General features: G+C 39.5%; 1 pseudogene; it reads right to left on the bottom strand.

Moving 5' to 3' along the window:
• Positions 1-2,553: 2,553 nt before the first annotated feature.
• LOC149037646 (uncharacterized) lies at positions 2,554-4,241 on the bottom strand (annotated as a pseudogene).
• Positions 4,242-9,971: the final 5,730 nt, after the last annotated feature.

Below are 9,971 nucleotides of genomic sequence, written 5' to 3'. Positions count from 1 at the left end.
CTCAACTGAACTCAATCGAACCTCATTCACTTGATTGGGTTCGATTGAGTTCGGTGATCGAACACAATCGAACTCTCACAAAAAAAAAACGAACGTTCAATAGAGTTCAATTGACTTCGATTAGGTACGACAAGGTAATTTGGTATCATAACAGCTGAGTTGATAACGTAGATTGGCCACCGTTAAGAGTTTCAAAGCTGACGTTTCAAGTGTTACCCGTTCTCTCTTGCAAATCTTTGCCTATCAAACCCTATCCGGCGATAAAAATTTCCATTACAATGTGGTTTAAAGTTGTTGCGAACATGACTTTTACTTTTTGAAAGAGGAAATGTTGTAGAAGCAGGACCATGATAAGCAGCACAATAGCTGTGACCGTCAGCATTTACGCCATGTTGCCATATAAGGTAGTTGGCCCTTCATCAGTTGTAGGTAACTTTTCCTTGAATAGCTGAACTGGAATGATAGTACTCTGGCTTTCTTGTTTCTGTGTGTTAACATAGCATTTACTCTGTGAAGCTTTGGCCCTCGCTTAATTGGAGCAGTAAACTCCTGTCAAGATAGGGTGAGAGGGGAAAGCAACTCTAAATGAAAACGCAAGGGTCGTCAGATGTGTACAAGTCAGGTATAGATAAGGAAGTTTGTTGGTGAGCACAACTAGATGTGAATAGCAACTATACGATGCAAAATCAAAGAGCGAGGAAAAACACTCCTGAAGACTTTCACGGGCGAGACTAGATCTCACAAAATTTTTAAGAATTTATAAGTTATGGCTTTCTTTTTTACTTGTAAAGTGAACTGGAAAATTAATTGTGCTTGCTGTGTGCATATATCCTAAGCTAATGAGGAAATAAGTGCACAGCTCAAGACTTAAAAACCCCTAAAAAGACAAAGCATAAAAAGTCCTTTTCAAAAGACGAAAAGGGTAAGGTTAGATGAGAATACCATTGGTTCTCGGTTTTGGCGCTATTTTTAGAGTTGGGTGCAATATCATTGTTCATTTATAAATGGTAGATTTATACTTGGCGTGGTGTAAATCCATGATGTATAAGTCAAGAATCTAGCCTTGGTGCAATTGTAAATGCTCAACTGATGTAGAATGGACTGCCATTATTTATGAATAATGAATTTTCATCCAAGATTGATATAATTTATTCTTTTATAATTTATTCGTTAATTTCATCGACTTTGAAAAGGCTTTTGATAGCCTCGATAGAAGTGTTCTTTGGTGCCTTATGAGACACTATGGCATACCGGGGAAATTCATTCGAATCATCAAAAATTCCTATGATAAGATGACTTGCAGAGTCCTTCATGCTAGTGGATTGTCAGATAGCTTCACGGTCAACACTGGGGTCAAGCAAGGTTGTTTGATGGCACCGTTTTTGTTTCTACTTGCTATGGACTGGATCATGAAGGAAACAACTAGAGAACAGCGAAATGGGATCCAGTGGAACTTTTTGGAGCAACTTGAAGATCTAGAGTTTGCTGATGATATCGCCCTGGTGTCAAGTAACAACCAACAAATGCAGGACAAAACAGCACGGCTAACAGCTAATTCCATCAAGTTAGGCCTGCATCCGAATGTGAATAAGACCAAGGTTATGAAGGTCAACTGCACCAACAACAGACCAGCTAAAGTGAGGGATACCATCTTGGAGGAAGTAACATCTTTTGTCTACCTAGGCAGTGTAGTCAGCATTGACGGAGGTTCTGATGAAGATATCAAGGTCAGGATAAACAAAGCCAGAGTAGCTTTCAATACGCTGAGGAAAGTGTGGTCCTCCCATGTCATCTCACGGAGAACCAAATTTAGAATTTTTAACACCAATGTCAAAGCAGTCCTCCTCTATGGCTCAGAAACGTGGAGAACAACTAAGCAAACGTCCCAGAAATTGCAGACCTTCGTCAATAAGTACCTTAGGCGAATTTTAAAAATCAGTTGGACTGACAGGGTAACGAACGAGATGCTGTGGGAATTAGCAGGCGAGGAACCAATCATAACTCAGATCTCAAAGAGAAAGTGGAGATGGATAGGTCACATCCTAAGGAAACCGGCTAACAACATCACCCGGCAGGCATTACGTTGGAACCCCCAGGGCAAGAGAAAGAGGGGTCGTCCCAGGAACTCCTGGAGAAGAGGTGTAGAGTCCCAAATGAGAAACTGGGGCCACACTTGGGCCACTTTAGGAAGATTTGCCCAGGACAGAACCCGATGGAGGACGGAAGTGGTTAATGGCCTATGCTCCAACTGGAGCTAAGGGAATATATATATTCTTTAAAAAAAGCGTCTTTTATCTGTAGCAGGACTTCGGGGATTGCTTTGGCTTTTTTTAATCCCAATGACTCTGTTGCTTAATAAAATGTTTCCCCATTGGTTTTGTTGAGACGTGGCTCATCTGATATTTTGAATAGAATCTCTTCAATTAGAAGTAGTTGGCTGGAATTGGTTACTGTTTAGAAATATCTAAACACAGTTAGAAGAAAATGAACGATAGTGCTTACTTTCATGAAAAATGTCACTGTTAGTTCACAAATGTCTTTGAGTGTGTCCATTTATGTTACAAATTTTGGTAAAAGGGAGCCAAAACAAAAAGAATTAAAAGCTGATATAGAGAAATGTAAAAAGTGGTGATTAAAAGACCTAGACAAGACAATGTCATTGTTCTTAATGTAATGCTGAACTTTTCTAATGTTCCTGGAGCCTCTTAAACAGACAAGAGCAGATTGCGAGACTGAAAACGAAACATGAGCTTTCATCCTGGAGATGGCTGTGGAATATTGCTTTTCTTTCTTTGAGGGAATGAGCTCTGTCAATCAATCCCCATTGCACTCGATGTTGTGAAAACCAGGGGGGTGAATGTTCCCTTTTCCACATCAAGTATTCTTCTGGAATATTGGCGCTTCTTCTCGTTCTCATGTATTTGAGAGACCTGTTGGGGTTCCTTGTTCTGGTATGAGCTGGCATTAGAGTGACGTACCCTCACGTCAAAGAATGCCGCACATTGGCGCTTCCGGAACCCACCGGTATGAATGTCTAACATGGCATCAGGTGTTCTATTGAATGCTCTACTCAGCTGTTCTCCTAAAATGTCTCGGTGGATAGGCTAGATCTCGACATCGCTGCATACAGAACTCAAGGGTTTGGCCCCTAAGCCTCTCTGCTCGTTGTAATGCTGAGTAATAGTCTCTCTGTTTACATATCATTGCATGGTCTGCCGTAAAATTATTCCCTGCATACACAGTTGGAGGGGAGATCATCAATTGGCCAGTCATGGCACAGTTTAATAGTGTCACGGAACTCTCTCTTGTTCAGGGTGAATCCTAGTTCCTGAAGTGGTGATACAGTTAACCGAACAGATGCAGTTTTCTCTGTGGCCAGTTCCAGTGCGCGTTATGTCTTCTGCGGAGCCTCTTGCCTCCTGAGCATACTTTCAGTGGAAGAATGTCTCTCTGTGTGACTGAATTTGCACTGTAGAATTGCTGGCAGGAGCACCTGCAATATTTCATCCTCTGAGGGCTCCAGCAAGTCATGCATATCAGGGAGAGTCAGCAAAAAAATTAAATCTACAAATCTTTCAAGCCGAAGGTGTATGCTGCATAGCAGGCTTATGGCTGCAACAGAGCAAATTCCACCCGATTCTCTACTTCATTGGCCCAGTTAGTCACCTTTTCACAAACATATTCCTCTAAATGTTCCTTTGAACTAATCACTGCTCCAGGATGTTTTAGTCCTTCCACCATAACATTGACAGCCGTGTCCTCAAATGCAGCTCTCACACTTTCCACTGTATCTGGTTTGGCCATAATCCAGCACTTCTTGGCGATTGGTAAATAATCAAAATCCGGACCAAAGGTGTTATGAGTATCCCACCATCTCCTGATTTCTGCGATCAAGCTGCCTTCCCTTGAGTCATCTGCAAACCAGCATTACTTTATGCATGATGCCGCTTGCAGATGAGAGGCTGAACATGTAGGGCATAAAGCCCCATGCCCGACGGATCCTGTTGAGTTGTTCCTTTTGCTAATTTGATTTCTTTTCCGCAGGTGATAAAAGAGTCGTGCCAAGTTTCTGTATTCAAGGCGCCAATCTGGAGTGCGGCATCAGTGAAGTTTGCTTGAAATAGAGAATACATGGCATGAATTGCCACCTCACTACCCAATTTCTGCCCAGCACGGAGCTGAAGAGACCCACCAGCTGCGACAACATCCTTTTTTGCAATATTCTCAACACAACTCTCACCCAAAAGGGCCCCTCCACACCAGATTGGGCAGGTACCAACACAGAAAGAACAAACAACAGACAGAACTGGATGTGAAAGGATAACACTGAAGTTATGTTCTGCTATTACAAGGCAAAGGCAGACCCCAGTGAAGGTGTAACAAAAGATACATACGGAATATGGAGGGAAAAAAACCCAAGAGAAAGGCCCAATGTAACTTACAACACACCGATGAACCAATTTAGATTTATTGAAAAATAAAACATGATAACATCAAGCAACGGATTGAAAATGAATTGACTGAACAAAACAAAACAGATAGCGTAGGAGATGATGTGTTTGTAGAAAAAGTCAACAACCTTTATGAGGCAACATATGAAGATGAGGTAGAACCATCATGTAATCCATCTAATATCGAAGACCTAATTAAAGAAATTAAGAAGGCAAATACTGAATGATAAAATATCACAATGGAAGAGAGGCCCCTTCTACCCAAAATATCAGTGAAAAGAAAAGTTGAGCTGTCGATCAAACAAGCAAACCAAGCAGTTTGGCTTGTAATAACAGAAGAGGTACCCAATCTCAATAACATCAACCTTCTACAATATGTGACTGTGCACGTACTATCTGAAAAGATGGGTAAAACGCCAAAAATCCCAAAGATAAAAAGTACTAAACGGCAACTACCAAAATGGAAGAGAGAGAGAGAGAAGCATGAGAGCTGAGCTGTCAATACAAACAGACATGGTACAGAAAGGTGAAACCCAAAATATCTCCAAGAAAAAACAGAGAATTAAAAAGAAATAAAGAACAACAACAAATCATGAACCGCAAACGGTAAGAGAATCCCTCAAAATGAAAGAAGTAAACAATTCAGTCAAAACCAGATGTTTGCAAACAATAGAAAAAAATTCTTCAGAAACCGTAAAGAACAGATATCAGTTGAAAAACTACCTAAGAAAGAAGCATTAGAGACATTTTGGTGTTCCATCTTGAAGAACAATAGAGAGTACAACCCTGTTGAAGTCCTAAATGTAATAACTGTCCTAAATGTAATAAAGTCCTAAATGTAATAACATTTGGTCCTAAATGTAATAAAGTCCTAAATGTAATAACATGTAGTCCTAAATGTAATAAGCCTCTTATGCAATCGTTTAACTCCTGCAGTGCATTGTTGTTATGGCGGACATCCACATTGATATGTTAGTGACAGCTGTTGCTCAAAAAAAAACCGCTGACCAGTATACATGTCACATTATGGGCCCGCTGATGTCAATCAGCGTCTTTTTACTTGCTAGACATAAGAAATATCAGCAGTCAAAGTATGGTCCTTATAGCGGTTTATTGATCGAGTTGAAGAAAATCATTTCCAGCCCAAAGTGGGCTAGTGCTTGGCTGGAAGCTCAATAGGATAGAATCGATTGGTACGTAACCATTAAGACTTTTTGGAAAAGAAATTTACTACAATTGATGATGAACTAGCATGCTATTGTTGATGTTATCGTTCGTGTTAAAGTCTTTAGAAGTGATGCACCATTTTAGAGCAGTTTGAATGATTTCGCTGTGTCACATGTTAATCCAAAAGAAAATTATTACTATCAGTAGCGTTATTGAAATTTTGCACATCAATGTTATTCAGTGTCAATTGATTCTAATGAAGCATTTGAGTTCATTTTTAAGAATGACTATCCTGATTTATTCAATTTTGAACCTGGAGTGTTACATTTCCAGCCCTCTATGGCTTTACTCCACCTCAGTAATCAGTTCATATACCATATGACTATAAGTGGAAACTGTTGAGCTTTGTTTTTTCATTCATCTATTTATCTATTCATTTTCTCCCCTCACGGCGGGGAGAAGAGGTGAAGACAAAAAATGAAATATAAACTTGAGATCAACTTTAAAATGTATGTTTTCCTAATATTTCGGTTCGGGAACTGATGAACCCGTCATAAGGGGCTAAAGGAAAAAAATGAATGGTTCATTAGACCGCCAACTGACCATCGTGTGTTGAATGGTGTAGCTCAATGGTTCAATTTGACTCTTGCGTGGAAAAAAGGCAACATGTCGAGACCTGTGATCGTGAAATGGGATAACATATCATTGGTCAGTCGATATCTTGCTCTGCAAGTCACATTATTATATAGCTAGCAGCGCACGCGGGCAAGATGAAGTGAATCCTGTGTTCTGATTGGCTACCTGAGCGGGCATGATCGGCCCACCCTCGCCCGTTCGGGATCCCCCGTATTGATCCCACGCAAGAAAACTTACAAAGTTCGTAACTTTTGGACAATGTTTTCATATATACATAGAAAAAATAAACGACCCTCTCGGGTTTATTGTGCTGCAAACACAGTTGGCTTTCACTATCGGCTCTCGAAAAAAAAAATAAACAGGCCATTCTTGATTCTTATCAAAGCGAAATCTTTTGCTATACAATGAATCCTTTAATGATTAAGCCAAGAGAATATAAACTCTCTTGTATGGTCAAGATTACTGGATATTAGCCTCGTTCTTTTTCTACTTTTTTATGGACCGTGACTTCGTCTCAGTCCATAAAAACGCAAAAAAAAGAAAAAAAGAACTCGGCCAATATATAGCCATTTTGACCTCACGTTCGGTCAATAACGCACATGAATATATTTTATGCAAACACGTACAAATCTGGCAAGGGAAGACAGTACAAAAAGTGCCCTTCTGAGCCCAAAATTTGTCTAACGTATAAGTCGGTGGACTTCTTTTTCCTTGTAATTTGGTTCATCAAGTGTTAACTTCAGCACTGAGGACAGAAGTATTTCGTCAAAATCTGTTACACTTAAGAGTCTGAGCCAATGATATAGAGAGAGCTATTAGTCAACGTTCTCGTTGCTTCTGCGTCCGTCAATTTGATGCCAAAAGCACATCAGTATTAGAATAAGGTTTTGTAGCCAATGCTTCTCAACCTACGTCTTTAACAAATAAAAAGCCGCTGATTAATAACAGTGAGCCCGCAATATTGGTCAGAGGATTCTTTGGTGCAACAGCCGTCACTTTAACATCTCAATGTTAGCGCAGTTAAACGATTGCATACGAGGCTTATTACATTTAGGACCGAACGTTATTACATTTAGGGCTTTATTACATTTAGGACCAAATGTTATTACATTTAGGACTTTATTACATTTAGGACAGTTATTACATTTAGGACTTCAACAAACCCTTCAGCAGAGTGGATAAAAAGAGATGAGCAGAAATATGCAGATACAGAATGCTTACCATGGGAGGATATAAGCCAAGATGAGTTGCAGACTGCAGTAAAGAAAACAAGCAACTGGAAGTCACTGGGCCCTGATGTGGTTCCTAACTTCTGGCTCTAACAATTCACAGCAACACATCAACACGCGCTGAATGCATATAACCAAGGAATAGAAACGTATGATAGTGTCCTTTATAGTATAATCCTAAAGACCTTACAGATCTACAGATTTGATGAAAAACTAATCAAGTTCATGGAAACCTCAATGAGCAACTGAAAAATTACAATGAGGTTAACTTACATTGATAGATGTATCACAACAGATCAGATCAAGATCAAAAGAGGGATCTTTCAAGGAGATTCATTCCCACCTCTGCAATTTTACCTAGCTCTTGCAGGTTGTGCCTTTAACGGCAGAGCTGGCTACATCTGGGTATGGTTACAAGATCAGAAACGCAAGTGCTCCGATCAGAAATCTTTTTTGTATGGATAATCTAAAATTGTACAGCAAGAACTAGCGAGAACAAGTTGGAGAACTGAAAATAGTGAAACAATTCAGTGATAATATCGGCATGAAATTTGGCCTTGAGAAATGTGCTAACGACACTTTCAAGAAAGGTAAACTGACCTAAACTGGAAACATAGTAATAGAAGAGAACACAGAAATACAAGAGTTAGACCAGGAAAGGGTATACAAATACCTGAGTGTAGATAAAAGTGATGGTATCCTGCATAGCAAAATAAAGAGAAGACAAGAAAAGAATATAATAGGACGGTAAGATTGATCCTAAGAACTGAACCCAGTGGAAGAAACAAATGGAGGCTATCAATAGTTTTGCAGTCCCAGGTGTGCATTATAGTTTTGGCATTGTTGACTAGAAAATCTACGCACTGGAGAAGATTGACACAAAAACACGCAAACTATTGAACATGCACAGGATGTTACATCCTAAAGTACCATTTGTCTTAAATCTTGATATCATGATCTTTACAGATACTCAAGTGGAGATATGCTGCAGCATTATTGTGCCTAGGGATGTGCTCTGTTTTAGCTAATACCTCACATCCAGATACAATATGGTCCACTCTCTCTTCATATTACCAACACATTTTGCATTTGCTCTGCACTTGCTGGCCACATATTACTTTCTGGTAGTTTCTGGAGTATATTGCCTTAGGCTGCAACAAGTAGTCCCTCTGTTTCTCCTGTCAGATTACTTGAGAACCATTTGTTGGTGGTGAATGTGTCTATGTGAGGCTTCTCTAGAATCCTGGGATACTGTCCATGCAATGCTTTGTTTTTCCACTTTCTTTCATGCGTTTCATCTTAAATTTTAATATGTGTATCAGGGCCTTCAATTTCAAGCACCTGCTTTGGATACTGCCCTTCTTTGTGCCTCAGATTATGATTGAGTCCTATTGTTACTGTTTTAAATGCTTCTTCGTCAATCAGGCCCCTTCCTCTGTCTTTTCTTGGGATGTACAGCCTTTCCACATCTACCAACAGGAGCCAGAGACTGTGATGCACAATAAAGACAACAACATCATCATCATATGGGATATTGACAGAACTATGACAGCAAACAGACCAGACATCGTAGTTAAAGATTTAGCGAATTCCACCTGTAAACTGATTGTCATGACTATTCCATCAGATAGAAACATTGCTCTGAAGGAAATGAAAAAGAAAAGCAAGCACAAGGACCTAGAAGTAAAAATACAGAGAACGTGGCATATTTGACTGGTTGTAAGGCATACATTTTATTTTCAGAGTACAGTAGGAGAAAGTTCTTTAGGTGCTTTTACTCTGCTTAAGGCAACATATAACATGCCAGCTTGAAATACAGTTTCACCTATATCAATGACTGCTTTGGATAGTGTAAGACCATAAACTTTGTGGACTGTTGCTGCCTAATAGGGTTTCAATGGTAGTTGCATTCTTTCTCAAACTGACTCCCTTAAGCCAAAACATTTTGTTGTAAATGGATGTTATTCCACAGACTCAAAATTGGATGCATCAGTTTTTACAGAATCAAATTTCACAGTAACCGTCTGAGGCAAAACGTGATTGGTTTTTTTTAGCTCTGTATTTGATGGAAGTTGTATGTTTGTTATTGTTCCAATTGCACCATTAACTAATCCTCTATAACCATACCTATTTCATCAATGATTACCGTAGACAGGCTCAGGTATAGATTGAGTTACTATTGTATATTAAGGCTAGTGTAATCGGCTAGTGAATGTTAAATGCAGCAACACCGTTTGATGCCGTCTTGATAACTGAAATGTTGTCGTCATAAGATGTTCTTAAAAGGTATTCATTTATCAGTTATAAGCCTGGAAAGATTTTCCTGTTCCACCTGCACCTGTAACAAAAAGAAAAGATGGATTTGGCTTTCCTGTTGATTGTCCTTGATCATACTGACATTTACGGTGGCTATGGGAGACTATGAGATCGAAAGCTTTGTGTTGCTCATCATTCCACTGCGATAATGCTTTGTTAGACTGGCTTTTGG

This window comes from Pocillopora damicornis, chromosome 11, assembly GCF_964200805.1.
Source record: "Pocillopora damicornis chromosome 11, jaPocDami1.2, whole genome shotgun sequence".
In the NCBI taxonomy this organism is placed as follows: Eukaryota; Metazoa; Cnidaria; class Anthozoa; order Scleractinia; family Pocilloporidae; genus Pocillopora; species Pocillopora damicornis.
The sequence above is the reverse complement of the archived record's forward strand: the minus strand, read 5'-3'. Positions and strand labels throughout refer to the sequence as shown.